The 15,710-nt window shown below is 36.4% G+C and overlaps 2 pseudogenes; both read right to left on the bottom strand.

Moving 5' to 3' along the window:
- Positions 1 to 1,339: 1,339 nt before the first annotated feature.
- On the bottom strand, positions 1,340 to 1,557 carry LOC109386978 (phosphatidylinositol N-acetylglucosaminyltransferase subunit Y-like; annotated as a pseudogene).
- Positions 1,558 to 1,629: 72 nt separating this feature from the next.
- LOC109386972 (protein preY, mitochondrial-like) overlaps positions 1,630 to 15,710 on the bottom strand; it is a 97,245-nt pseudogene continuing 83,164 nt past the window's right edge.

Here is a 15,710-nt window from a genome sequence, read left to right as displayed (position 1 = left end):
TACAATTTTTGCATCTAGTTTAAGATATCCTTTACACCTGAGTTCGTAATATTATATCGCCTCTAAAAATTTTACTCTTCACATCTTCTTTAATATGTTCAATAAAGTTCTATACTTTTCTCCCAAAAGGTCTTGATCACAAATTGTAATTTATATTTTGATACTATTTGTAAATATTATATCTTTTGAAGTATTTAATTTGATGTTTACAGTGATGTGTACTGTACTTTTTGAAAATCCATTTGACAAAGCTTTTTAAAGTTATGTATTGATGTTGAGTTATAGCAAATGCTTTCTCAGCACTACAAACATCATGTGATTTTTCTCTGTAATCTATTGCTTAGTCTTAATTAATTATTTCAGTATTAAAGCAACATTGAATTTCTGTGTTAACTCGACTTGATCTATTATTTTTTATTTTTCTTAGGTTTATATGCTATCTGTTTAACTTCTTAACATAAATATTGAGATCACTAGACGATGTTCTTCTTGAAAGCATTTACATTTATATATTTTTGTCAAAGAATGATTTTACTTTATTTACAATTTTTGGCACATATTATTATAATTACCTTTCAGTTCAGAATATTTTTGAATTTCAAATATTATTTCATTTTTAATCCATGGGTTACTTATAACTGTTTTTCTTAATTTCTATAACTATAAAAGTTGCCTGCACCTCTGATATTTCCTTCGTTAATTTCACTATAGCAGAGAAAATTTTTTATGACATCAACCTTTTAAAATTATTAAAATTTGCTTTACACCCTAGTATACATGTATGTTAATTTTTTTGTGTGAAAATTTTGCATATACTTGGAAAAGTATGTATATTCTTCATTTTGTTATTTTTTTCCCTCCCATGAAATTTCCACTTTATTGTAGTTTTATATACACTAGTTCAAATGCATTTCTCTCCAACTATTCCAACACAGCTCCTGTGGAATTATTTCAGTTATCTGTAACATGTGACTTTACCAAAGACTTTGATTCTAAAATAAACACAAAATTGCAAATTAACTTTTAGATGAATGGGATGAGAAATAAAATTATCAGATGATGGTTGGGGCTGTAATTTCAAACAACACACTTTGTTGAAATATTTCTTTTGATTTAGCAGTTATAAATTAGAACCTTCAAAAAACAAGAGCAGAACCAAAGTACAATAAAAGAGGCTTCTAGAGCCTAACCGTCCCATAGTCCTAAATCTCTGACAGAAGCAAGGTAAAGCATCTTTCTTGCAAATTAGGCGTGTCCCTGGTAGTTCCATGCAGCTGAGCTTTCAGATATAGACATTCGACAAAGCATTAATGTATGTACCATCTTGGCTCTGGTTGCATTAATTATGCTGGAAGAGTTAATACCCATCCAAGTCCAAAGGTGGAAGAACACATAAACTGGTATGGTAATGGGTAAGAGCAGGCTGTAAAAGCACAGGCTGGTTGTGCTAGTGCAGCCCTGTGGGAAGTGTTCTTCCACAGAGGCCGAGTAGAACAGTCCTGCTAAAGAGACCAATGGAATAAGGACAGTCAACACAGGAAGAGACAGAAGAAACATTCTTCTCCTCCACTTACTACCTGCCACCCTGACTTTTTAAAACGTAGATGTTATTAAGAAAATTTAGCTGTTTGTTGTTTTTAATTATGATCTAGTGCTTCTCCGTATCTTCTTGCTTATTTTGATGTGTCATCCTAGCAGCTTGTGGTATCATATTAGGAATCCCATCAATAATTGGATAGGCTATTCTCAACTCTTCATTAACCAGTTCATTTGTCGATGTTTCCTATCTGAGCGGCTTCTTGGAGAGCGGCCACACCAAGAACTCCAGCAGCAACGGGTCGAATTCATTTGGTTATTGTTTGTGGTGTTGTACAAGTAAATCATATCATTTATTAATCTTGTTCAAATATTTTATATCCTTCTGATTTTTAGTCTTATTTATGTATTAGTTACTAAAAAGTATATATGAAAATTTTTTGTATTTATATATTCCTGCTAATTTTTGCTTTATATATTGTAAGGGCATACTTCTAGCTGTTGACAAATTTAGAATTATCATGTCTTTCTGTTGAATTAAACATTTCTTCTTCATGAAATGTCATTATTTATCTCTAATAACTCTTTGTATATTGAAGAGTATTTTGTATGATATTATTATAACTATTCCGGCTTACTATATTTTCATCCTTTTGCTTTCAAAGTTTCCATAATCTCCTATTTTTATATATCTTATATAAACTGGATATAGTTAATTAATTCAACTAGCAGTGTATTGTAATTATAAACATATTTGGATTTATTCCCACAGTGTTCTTTTATTGTTTTTTTTAAGCTATCTATACTATAATACTGGTTAATTTTCTCTCCATTTTCTACCTTCTTTTTAATGATTTTATACTTTTTCTCATTCTATTTTATCTGTACTAATTTGAAAATTATATATACATATTTGAAGCTATATATTCTATAACTGTACTTCAATGATCAATACAATTACTTTGAAGTTCTGTCTAAATTTCATTAATATCTTTATCTTCTTCCTCCAAATTACATGACCCTTAGAATTCTTGAATTACATTCATCAGTCTCCTACTTAGATTATTATTAATTTTAATGTTTACTATAAAATACTACAAAAGCTTATTATATTGTTGGCAAGATATTTATTTACTTTTACCTTTTTCACAATTTCCAACTCTTATCTCTATCATATTCTAGTTTGTTTACATTCATATCCCAGTTTACTGATTTGCTTTCCAATTTTGTAAAACTTTGTATTTAGACTGTTCATCAGAATTCCCATTTCAATGATTATACTCTATTATTTCTAAAAATGGTATTGGGTTCTTTTTAAAAATCGACTTTGTCATTTTTATAGTTTCTTAGTCTCATGGAATTTATTTAGGCTTGCTTTCTATTTCTTAAAATAAAAAATATTATTTTAGTATTCTGTATCTGATAATTCTAATATATTTCTAATTCCTAAGTTTAGGACAGTAATATTCTCTTATTTAGGGTGCAGAGTTATGTTTCAATTCATACTAGCATCACAAATGTTACTTTTCAGGTCCCAGTTGTGTCTGAGGGGTGTTCTATTAACTCCCTACCTTAGGTGGATTCTTGGCTTTGCTTCTCCTTCCCTACCCTTAGACAGCATTAAAATTCCAACATTCACATATTTCAGAAAATGTCCCAATAGGAAACCTGGTTTCCACACTATACTTTCTCATTGGGTTTCTCTCTTCATTATGTTTGGACTGAGTCTACCAAAAGTTCTTATAAGCCCATTGATGCTTTTAAGAATAATTTAAAATATTTGATTCAGTATTTTAAATAATTTTCAATGGTACTGTTAAATAATTTACCTAGAGCACCAAATTGCCACAAGAAGAAGTCTAACCCTTTTGACATGAAATAGAAATATGAATGTCTTTTGTCTTCTATTTCTTTTTGTGAGTTTTGACTCTCTCATTCTATAATTTTTGGGGTGTATGACATATTGAATCATCAGCATTTACTTATTTGTTCTGCACCCATTTTGTTCTTTTTCAATCTGAGTTTTATTAGTGAGACCACAGATTCAGTATCTTCCAGATTTATAAATGAATAATAGGCTGTTATCTTTCCATGCAGAATCTGAGGGGTACAAGTGATACACCTTTCAATATAGTCAGAACCAAGCCACTTTGTAAACCAAGAGCAAAAAATAACACACCTGAGGAGACCTCATGGCCAAAGAAAGGACATAAACTCAGAAGAAACCCCTGAACTTAAAAGAAAAAAGACAAATTGAATTCCAACATCACTAAGAAGAAAACTTAAGGAGGCCTAAGTATAGCACAGTGAAAGGCTAAAACTAAAAAGCTGTGATAGTGCAACAAATCTTTCTTTTTTTGTTTAATTTCTAAGTTAACTTTTTCTTTTTTAAGATTTTATTGGGGAAGGGGAACAGTGTTGAAAAACAGCCAACTTGTCCTTTCACCTTAGTTGTGGAGGATGCAGCTAGTTCAGCTCCCAAGTCCAGTCGCCATCTTGCCAGCTGTTGGCAGCTCAGCTGCATCTCAGCTCAGGCACAGCTCACTGGGCCATGTGGGAATCGAACTGGCGACCCTGTTGCTCAGAGCTCGCGCTCTTAACTAACTGAGCCACTGGACTGGCCCCAACAAATCTTTAGAAGATGAATTGAAGGAAAGAACAAATAATGCTGATATTTGACATGGTTTTCAAGTAGGAGAAAAACCATCAAATTTCAAGGTACAAGTAAGAATAGAGGTCATAAAGAAAATCATAATACTTAGTAGATAGAGGCAGGCTGCCTGAAAACCAAGCAGAAATTGCAGAAAGATAAGAAAGAATAAAGTATGTAAAAATACTAATTAAAGAGATAGTAGGTTAAAGGCCTAGAGAGCATAAGTGAAGAGCAAGGAATTGAAAAATTATACAATTTAATAAAGAACTATTTCCAATATGCCATGTATAAATGTATATCAATTAATTGTTCATCTGAACTCTAAATTTTGTTAAAATTTGAGTGAAACAATCCAAGGAGAGAGTGAGCCAATGAACACTGATTAACAGGTCTTGCTAGCAACTTATCCTGGTCAGAGGGCATTGTCAGCAGAAGGTATTTGAGGAGACTTGTTGAGCGTTGCAAACAAGTTGGTCCCTTATGAGCAGCTACATGTACAAAAGGCTCCTATCATAGGGTCTGTGCTGAGATGCCAGTAACAATTTGTGGAAGCTGTTTTAGTGCCAATTTGTGTGTGTATTACATACATACACACACACACACACACACACACACACAAACACGGACAATTAAGTTTGCGAACTTTCCACCATGTAAGTATATATACTAGGGGTGCCAAAAAAAATGTATGTAAGTCGACAATTTGATCAACGTTGCTCAAGCAGTAGTTTGCCATAATTAGAAGTGTATGGACACTGATGATAACCACTTTGAGCACCTCTTGTAATTGCAGAAGTCAAACGTGACTTGTATTCATTCATCTTTTGTTATCGATATATATTGAGTATATACAATTTCAATAGTTTTCCTTTCTTAAAATGTGTATATATTTTTTGGCACTATATATATATATATAACTCTTTTAGAAATACAGATATATTCCCAATATGAACCTAAAGGAATAAAGATAGTTTTAGTGTTATGTCTGTGAAGACTAGCTTTATACAATTGCAATTAAAATATCTACTATTTGCAATAGCTAATATATTAATTTAAATGTTTTAAATAGGGCCGGATGAGACGTGTGTTGGTTAAGAGTTGGCTTGGGATGCCAGCTCTGAGCAGCAGGGCCTGGGCTCAGATCCCACATGAGGTCCAGTGACGCTGTGCCTTCTACATCTCTACACCTAAGATGGTGTACAACAGCTTAACCTGGAGCTGGGCTGCTGTGAGTTGCCAGTGATGGCGTAGGCTGCAGCCCCTGCTGCAGTGGGCTACCATGAGCTACCATGAGTGGCCGGCAGCCAGTGTGAGTGGCCGGCAGGCTGTCCAATGGCCGGCGAGCGACTGCCTCACCCGGGAAGAGCACAATGATCATACCAACATGGGCCAGTGAATGACATTCTCCACAACTAGACTAAAGAACAAAAGGACAGCAACTTGTCTGTTCCTCTTCCCCAATTCCCCAATAAAATCTTAAAAAAAAAATGTTTTAAATAAATATACACATACAATCTTCTCTGGCTTTCACCAGAGGGTACCTGATTACCCATCTATACCATCCTCTTCTGTCACTTCCCCTCCATTCTTTTGCCCATCTAGCATGAGCACAGAAAATCAGTAATTTCAGAAGTAAGAGTTCATATGGGCCAAAAGCTTATCCTTTTGACACAATAGTTCATGGTCTTCCCAAACTGATGGTTAGCATAAAGCAGTAATATCAACCACTATGGTTATTATTATTATTGATATCAATACTATTATTCCTAGTTGCTTATTTGATTCCAACCCATACGTCACCTCTTGGATATCCCATTTTCTCATTCAGTTCAATTCACTTTCCTTGCTGTCAAATCTCCAGCCCAAGCAGTTTCCAACCAAGTCAAATTCTTAGTTATATTCGAAGCCAATATGATATAGTCTATCTTAAAACAGCATTTCTGACAAAGCACTGCCTCCCAAACCACTAATGGGTCATGGTTTATCTTGAGAAGAGTGCTTTTATACAATTAGTTTATGATTCAAAACTCATAAAAAGATGCAATATGTTTATAAACTTTACAATCTCTTCTCTTTGAAAAACCAGTCACATCACATTCTATTTAGTTTAGCATCCTTTAACTCTCTGGATAGACTTAATGTCTTGTATTACCATAATCTGTCCCCACTTATTTCATTTTGTGCTTACTACATGAATAAAATGTTAATTTTATTAAATACTAGAAAACTAGGTCACTATGATGGAAAAGAGGCCAAAAGTGTTTTTTTGGGTACTCAAAAATTTTAAGTATGTATTTCCAGAATTGTGTGAAATGAGTGAAAAAAGTGGATATAACAAAAAGAAGTCATCCATTTTCTGGATGTCTAATGACTTAGAATTCTTGTTTTGACCATAAGGAAAAGAACATTATACTCATATATTATCTTTGTCTCTTAAAAATATAAGTTCTATTTTTAATGAAAGCCTCGGGATATTTCCTGTTTCCAAACAAGGAAACGAACAGGCTAGAAGATGGCTTGTTTCTTTTACTTTGTTATTTAATTCCCAATTTTATAATAGTTCTCCTCAGATAATCCTCAACTCTATATAATTTGGAGTTATTGCTTTTCAAAATCCTTTAGAAATTCCTTGTGACTGGGCCAAACCATCTCATTTCATGGGATCCACTAATATTCAGATAACCAGGCAGGGGTCTTAAGCAACCCAGGGATGGAGATTCTATGAAATGGGTTTTCAAAGATCTCTGACTATTGCCTAATGTTATCTCCAGAGAAGTAGAGAGGAAGTCCAGAGGGAGAGCTCAGTAATTTAAAACAACTGACACCCCATAGCTCTCCTTAAATCAGTCATATCCTTTTGGAGAAATGCCAGGATGTTCTCTGAAGTGCTTTCTAGAAAGCCCCAAAACTCCTGGTTCCCAGTAAGCTGTGTTCACTACTTATCATAGTTAGAACATTTTCACCAAACAGTGCTGTTTCCTGCAGATTACTTAAGTATATGATGATTTGTGGCTCTGTTACAAGCAAAATAAAATTCTTTATTCCTTAAGCGGAAATACTCCCATATAAAATTATTTTTTTAACACAGTATGTTCACAGTATGCACTTGTCTTGTAATAAATATACAGTTACACAGTTTCCTAAACCATTGGCAAATTTTCTGGCTCTATGGTCATAATAAATTGTGGAATATGAGAGAGGGTCAAAAAACACATGGGAACATTCTTTTGAAAGAAAAAGAGTTGAATGTTGTGCTTCAGACATTCTGTTAGGTAAATCATTAGAGACTAGTTAATTTTTGTCTTCCGTTTTTTAAACTGAGGCATGAAGATAACATTGAAATTCTGGCCAAATCAGCTCTTGCTGGAATTTACAGAGCAGATTTGGAGTTACCAATTTAAACTTCATAGTTGGCTGAGAGTCCAGCTGTGTCCACCCAGCCAGAGAGTGTAATGGAAGGTTAGACATGTGACATTATGTGACATTTTGTGACACCAAGCAAGAAGGGGTCTAGAGATTGGGGTCAGATTTCAGCAGAGAATTGTTCCTCTGTAGACAGTGAACAGCAGAGAGGATGCGATTGTTTCGCAGTGGAAATAGACTCTTTCTCGACATGAAAGGAAAACAATTTTGGCTTTAATTGTAGAAATAATTGCCTTAGTCTCCAATTTGTGGGTTGGGAGCAGCCAACAGAGTCCCATAACCCCCATGTCCCAGAGGTGTGAAAGCTGTTTGCTTTACACAGTGAGTCAAATGGCCAATTAGAGTGAATGTGACAGGGCATGATGCCAAATAGAAACGCAGTTTCTGCGGAGGCTATTTTTAACTATGTGTGATATCTCTTGACCTATTTCCCTTTGCTTGGCTATCTTCAATGTTCCCATTGTCAAGGATGACACATCTGAATACTATGCAGATGTGTTCCTCATTTCCAAGTTGGGTAAAGGAAGGTTGGGGTTCTGACCCTGAAATAAAGCCTAAGCCCCTTGGCAAGCTCACACATAGCATGTAAATTCGCTTTTTCTGCTTCACTCTCCCTATCAGTTCAGTCTCTTGCCTGGAGAAGCCCAATCCTACTTCATATGTGCAGGGGTTCTAAGTGGTACTTCTTAAACATATTTACAAGGAAAAGGGCCCTTACAATGAAGCCATAGTCTCCTCCTCTTTGTATAACCACAAATGTGTTCTAAGAACGCTTGATCTTCTGGTTTCTATATTCTCCAAATGCCAAAAAAATCCTGATTCTGAGTGTGCACATATATAACTACACACACAAACACCCATCATACACAGGGGCTAGTGGATCTGGTTTTAAGGTTGGGGTGAGGACGTGGAGACACCCTCAAGAGGGAAACAGACTATGAATGCCCTGAAAGCCACCGCAGGACCGCACGTTGGAAAATGGCCCCACATGGTGCCTCTGGTGAGCATTCCTCATTTTACATTCTATGACCAGGAGAGAAAAATAGGAGTGTCCCTCCATGTTTAATGGTGGAAGGAGTTAAAAAGACAGGAGACAGGGATTTGCAGTCATTAAAACCCAGCACTGGGCCGGCCAAGTGGCTCAGTTAGTTAAGAGCTCGCTCAAGAATGCGAGCTCTGAGCAACAGCAGTTCAATTCCCAGCCCAAGCTGAGCTGCCAACAGGTGGCAGGATGGCTCAGCTAAAAAACAAACAAACAAACAAACAAACAAACAAACAAACAAAAACCCAGCACTGAGTAGATAAAGCTCACATTTCTTTGGGGGAGCTATGTAGGTACCCAAAAACTTTTCTCCTGAGGCAGTCCACAGACCCCACTTGGTACTGGTACTTGGGTTGATAAATTGAACTTTGTTAGACCAGTTTGGTGCTACCAAGGCAGTAAAAGAGACACCCCTAATTCCCATTCTATACAATTCCAGTATATTGTCACTCTGTGAGAAAAGATGGGAGCAAGCTCGTGTTCACCTTGAAATGTGTACTGATAGGGCAATGTGTTTGAGAGCTACCAGCCTTCGTCTATCTGTAAGTTGCTACAGGTTTCCATGAAATAAGGAGCACTGCTACGGTTATACTCACTTACATATTTAGAAACAAGTTTTTATTTTTTCAAAGCACTTTAATATCATTTATCTCATTTAAACTTTGCAAACTTTTGAAGAAATTAGGGCAGAAATCAGTACAGTTGACCCTTGAACAATGCAGGGGTTAGAGGTGTCAACCCTGCCCCCCCACCACCACCATGCAGTAAAAAATCCATGTATAACTTTTGATTCCCTCAAAATTGCTAATAGCCTACTGTTGACTAGAAGTCTTACCAATAACATAAAGAATTGATTTACACAAACTTTTATTATATATATATATATATATATATATATATATAAATCTCCTTACAATGAAGTAAGCTAGAAAAAATAAAATGTTATTAAGAAAATTACAAAGAAGAGGAAATACATTTACAGTATCGTACGTATTTACTGAAAAAAGAATCTGCTTTTGAAAGTGGACCCATGCAGTTCAAACTCATGTTGTTCAAGAGTCAACTGTACTTCCATTGTGAAGACAAGTAAATGGATGCCTAAGGAATCTATTTAACTGATATAATGTGTTACAGAAACAACAAGGTAGTAACTAAGCTGAAGCTAGAACTCACCAGAAATTAGACCATTTCCTCCCTGGAGGGTTATGTAATCTGCCTTTGTTATCACAAACAGATCTGGTAGAGACACAAATCTGGGAAGCCCACCCTAAGGATAGATCTTGCAATCTAACAATTGGTTAAATGTTGAGGCAAAAGTGTCAGTGCAGGGCAGAGACATCAACAGCCAAGTCAAAAATTACCTAAGAGAATGCCAAGGTCAAACATTAAAGGAAAGATATTTTCTGATCTAAGAGAATAAGATGGAGTTGAGAACAGATGAAGCTTAAAAGGTCAAGATCCAGGTAAATACAGGAAGGGAGTAGGTTACGATACCTTAAACTGTCTTCTTCATTGGTCCTCACCCTGCAGTGATTTTGACCCCTGAGGGACGTTTGGCACCCTCTGGAGACATTTTTAACTATCACAGCTGGGAGTGAGATGGTGGATACCCTTGGCATTTATTAGGTAGGGGATGGGAATACTGCTAGACATCCAACAATGACAGGACAGCCTCCCACAACAATGAATTATCCTGCCCAAATTGTCAGTAGTGCTGAGGTTGAGAAACGCTGGTTTATTTAGGGTAGTCATCTGGTAAATGGTAGATCAGCTTGATTAAAAGGGAGAAAATTAGGATTTTCTCCTAATTTTGACATTTATTCCACCACTCCAGCACACCCTCTGCTTTGTTTCCTCAGAAGGCAGATCAGGGTGTAGTAGGTTGGATGGAAAAGAGAAGTCCAAGGGAAGCATGTGTCGTTTCATTCTCTATCCTGTTTTCACTCTACATGCAAATAAGTTACATAGATATTTGTTTCTTCTTTCCCATTGTACATGCTAGAAAATACTGTTGTTAAATTAATTTCTTATCAGAGGATTTACCCATTACAGGAGCTATTTGTGATATCATTATTAGCTCCTTTATTTATAAGGGTTGTATCAGTTATAAGGTTGTATATTGTATCAAATTTCAGAAACCATGTAAGAGAGATGTTTAATATTCATTTTTGTATATCCTTTTTTTGGTTGCTCAGTAAATGCATACAGATCCAGAGATTCAAATCAGCACTGGCTGCAGAGAAAGAAAGCAATGTATAATTAAGTGGGAATCTACAAAAACCCAAGGCTTGCTGACTGGCTCTGCTGAAAGCAATTGTGTCCTGTGCTGTCTCGCCTAATCCCCATTTGCAAGGGAGCTTTCTGCCAGCAGCTTCTTTCCTGTGCTGGGAAATTGCCCCTCTGCTTTGAGCACATTTAAAAAGAGATGTTTTGTATTTTCTCCTTTTGTATTGCTGAGAAGCGCACACAGGTGTAAAAAATAGGACAATGGAAGCAGGAAATGTAGGTTCATTTAATATTTGCTAGAAAAGACTCAGCTCAAGATGGTTGAAGGTAGGCCAGGCACTTGCCCCCTATGATCTAGACCTGTGCTGTTCAATTTGGTAGTCAAATGTAGCTATTTAAATTTAAATTAACTAAAAATTAAATTCCTCAGTTGCACTAGCCATGTTTCAAGCACTAAAATAGTGGCTAGTGGCTCCTATAATGGGTAGTGAAGATATGGAACATTTCCGTCATCACAGGAAGTTCCGTTGGACAATACTCCTCTAGTTGGGTAGATTCGAACACGGATAATAATATGACACTGCTGAAGGCCAGAGAGCACTTTCCTGGGCATGCAAAGTGCCTCATCTTGGTCACTTGAAGGCCCTATCTAGTGGGCAATAACTGTAGAGGTCTCACTGAATTTTCATTTCATTCATCCAACAATTATTTATTTAATATCTACTGTAAGTCAGATACAATTCTTGGCATTGGGGATGGAAATTAATGAAACTGATCGTTCCCTTGCCTTCAAGGAGGTTAAATTCAAGTGTGGAAGTCCAATAATATATACATAAACAATATACCTACATATTCCCATATACATACATACATAAACTATACAGCCAGAAAATGACCATTGTGAAGAAGAAATATAAGAGAATGTGAGAGGACAAAGTGATGAGATGGTAGGTGCTATTTCTAGTAGTTTTGTCAAGGAAGACTCTTCTGAGCAAGGGATACTTGAGGGGAGACCTAAAGGAAGCGAGGGGTGACCCTTGATAATACCCGTGGCAATGCAGTCTAGACATAGCGAGTAGAAAACGCAAAGGCTGTCAGCTGGGAAACTTATTGACAGGTTCAAGAAAGCCCAAGGAGGCCAGCCCTGCCCGGGTAGAAGGAGCAAGAAGAACAGCATTAAGAAATGAGGTTGGTTACAGGTAATGGCCAGCCAGGCCATGTGTGTATTACAAGCCATGGCAAGGATTTGAGTTTTGTTCTAAGAGAGACTGGAAGCCGTTTATGGTTTGAGTAATGAAACGATATTATCCAATGTGCATTATTTAAAATTTCCTGGGGTTTCTGTAAGGAGAACAAGTGTGCAAGGATGGACGCAGGGTGACACATTACTAAACCATGGTTGTACACTGGATAGGAAATGATGGTGACTTAGGTTAGGGTGTGAGCACTGAAGGAGATGAAAAGTTAGTCAATTTAAAAAAACATATTGAAGCCAAAGAACTGATGATTTGAATGTAGGCTCTAAAACAAAAGGAACAGTCAAGAGTAATTCCAGGATTTTGTTTCAACAACTAAGTAAATAGCAGTGTGACATTTATTGAGATTAGAGAGTCTGGGAGATTAGCAGATCTGTGAAGAGTGTGGTAACCAAGGGTTCACTGTGCGATATATTTAATATGAGACACTCATTGAATACCCAAGAAAAAAATTCCAGAAAGTAACGGAGTATAAAAACCTGAAGGTCAGAAAAGAGGTTTTGAGTTAATGGTAGAAATTGGAATATCATCACATATACAGTATGCAAAACTGGATAGACAATGGAGATCACAGACAGAGTAAATACAGATAGGAAAGTGGTTCCCAAGGGCTATATCCCAGGCATTTCAATTTATGGAAGTTGGGAAAGGAAGGAGAAGCCAGCAGAGGAGACTAAGAAATAACCGTTAAAGTAGGAGAAAATCGGAATAATGGTTTTCCAGCAACCAAGTGAAGAATTTGTGTTAAAAAGGAGAACAGTCAGTTGTGCCAAATAATTATAAGCTGACTGAGATGAGAACTGAAAAACTTCCATTTGTCTGTGAAATGAATCCTATTTTCCTCAATAATCTCTACTTTCTATTGGGATGAAAATGTTTTCAATATTAAATCTTTTTTAAAAATAAGTTTTCAAGAAGCTATCGACAAAACTTTGTATGGGAGACCTAGGGCATACTAAGGTGTCCTTTTTTGAGGATGGAGGCAGCTATTAGTACTTCCTGAACTTCTCAGCACAGTTCTTTTTCCACTCAGCTGTTGCCCTTGGAAGACAATCTTTAAGTATATAAATTTGTCAGAACCATCCTAAAGACACAAAATGTGGACTTTGCTAATTTGATACATGAACGTACTCTCATTCAGGATTTATCCATGTCCTCATCATTAAAAACAAAACAAAACAAAACAAAAACACAAATGTGACAACAGACCAATGTAGTAGGCACCACATGGTCCTGATTCACTTCAAAATATGTATCAAATACCAAAATTAAACCACAAACAGAAATCTCCCAGACGACTTTCCTGGAAACCGATTGGATAGATAATACACCCCTTTAGTGCCTTTGTAATTAAGAATGAGGGAAGAGATGAAAGGGGTTACAATGTATTTTTTCCTTTGCTCGCTAAGAATGGCAATTGTGCAAACATCTATGGTATTTAAGTGTACGTTTATTACAGCAATATTCACACCTTCTAGGTGGCATTACAGCACAGCAAAGCTGTCACTGCTATCTCCTAATTATGAAATGGTATTGTCAGGACATGGACAAAATTACACTTGTTATCAGTGGAAGGACCTAAAGTCCATGGCACCTATTACTCCTACACTAAACTAATTTCCAATAGAATAGAAACAACAATACAAAAGCCAAGGTAGGGAAGGTAGGGGTAACGTTGGTGAAAACAACCAGAGTGAAATCCTGTTACCACAGTGTGCAAGTGTCAGAAGCAAAACCATTGCAGGGAAAGAAAGTCCTGAGGATCTCCTGGTCAAAAAATTGAAACTAAAAGAGCTTTTCTTATATCTGGTTGACATAAATACTCTGGCTTTGATTTAAATCAGGAACAGAACCAGGGGTTCTTGGTTTGCTTTAGTTCTGAAATTGATATCATCTGTTACCTAGATTTCGGTATCCGTGATTGTAAACCATATGTTTCTAAAGGCCCCAGAGCACATATAGTTAATATTCAACTGGTAAATATCGCTAAATATTTTGAGGGCTCTTCCATCCACCTGAGGTGAGAATTCACCATCTGCTTTGAAGCCATATGAACAGACAAAACTTACATAATTATTTCAAAGAGCAAAGAAGCCTTAGGCAGCTAAATGTCAAAGCAACTTATTTCTTAGCACAGTGGAATGCAGCGTCAGCAGTGCTGCAGTGGAGGTTTGAAGGTGACTATCCACAGTTCTGGTGCCAAGAGTCTAGGCAGGAAACAATAATTAAAAAAAAAAAAGAATCATATCTATCATTTGTGAAAACCAACCTTCAGAAGAATAAGTGTTTCCTTCCTAAATTAACTTTGCTTACACCTACAGAGCGCAACGGACAGTGACAATGGATTGATGATATTGAAATACCAGCGAAATTTTTGTATGCAGAAAATGGGATGATGAAAAGGAATTAGACCACTGCCATTGCTCCCCCCAAGTTAAATAAAGAAATCAAGTCATAATATACAATGTCCAAATACTTTATACCTTTATGGCTTCAGCTGATAGTTCTTCCTTGTGTTCAAAAATTAAATCATCGACTGGAATTCTCTGATTGTGTTTTAAATTTCCCTTCTTTGTTCATTGATTACATGATGTCCCTTGTAGCAGGAATATTTTTGGTTTGTTTATAGAGTCAACAAATATATATTGAGCACCTACTATTTGGCAGACACTTTACTAGCACTAAATGCATAAACTGCATTTGTACTTAATTCTTTTCCCACCCCACATAATAGCAGTGCAATTATTATAAAAAGTAATTCATGCTGATATCTATGAATGTCCAAGTTGAGGAAATTTAACAGTTTATTAGATCTATTGAATTTTCTGTTGTAAATAATGCTTTCTTTACAGTAAGCTTATGAGAATTAGGGCACTTCTGATGAGAGCAACAGACTCAGACTCTGGCAGAATTAAGACTAAATGGAAAGAATTATATTAGAAGAACATGGCCAGATAGGGGGAGCTTCACAGGAAAGAAGAAACTAGAGAACAAACCAAGTAAAGTACTCAGAGTTGTTACAGTATATTGTCTAAGATGTCCAGTTTCCAACAGAAAAGTATGAGGCATGCGAAGAAACAAGAAAGTATAATCCAAACACCAGAAAAACCAAAAGCAGGCTACACAAACTGCCTGTGAGAGCAACTAAATGTTGAATTCATCAGAAAATGACTGAAAAGAACACTCTTTTCTAAGAGCGCTCATTTGGTCAGTCACTCCCTTCCCCAGGCTAGGTGACTTGTGGAATGAGATGCTCAGTTACCTAAGGAATGCTGCACCCAAATCCAGCATCTCATGAGACATGAGCTTCTCTGTCCCCAGTGGAAGGCTGCAACTTTTCAAGCATCTTTTGGGACCCCTAGTACTTAGGCAGTTGGCCTTTGCCAGCAATGTTTTAAACATTGGGTGTAGTCAGTGAACGAGAAAAACAGAGTTATACTAATACAGCAAAGAGGCATGAGGACTAGTTTTACAGAAGAAGGAGCTAGAAGAAGGTTGGATTCTAAGCCTGCTACCACGTGCTCCAAGATAGAGAACTCAGGCAGAATGTAATCAAGCACACAGAACAGACTAT

The sequence above is a fragment of the Hipposideros armiger genome, unplaced genomic scaffold (genome assembly GCF_001890085.2).
Source record: "Hipposideros armiger isolate ML-2016 unplaced genomic scaffold, ASM189008v1 scaffold_143, whole genome shotgun sequence".
NCBI classification, from domain to species: domain Eukaryota; kingdom Metazoa; phylum Chordata; class Mammalia; order Chiroptera; family Hipposideridae; genus Hipposideros; species Hipposideros armiger.
The sequence above is the reverse complement of the archived record's forward strand: the minus strand, read 5'-3'. Positions and strand labels throughout refer to the sequence as shown.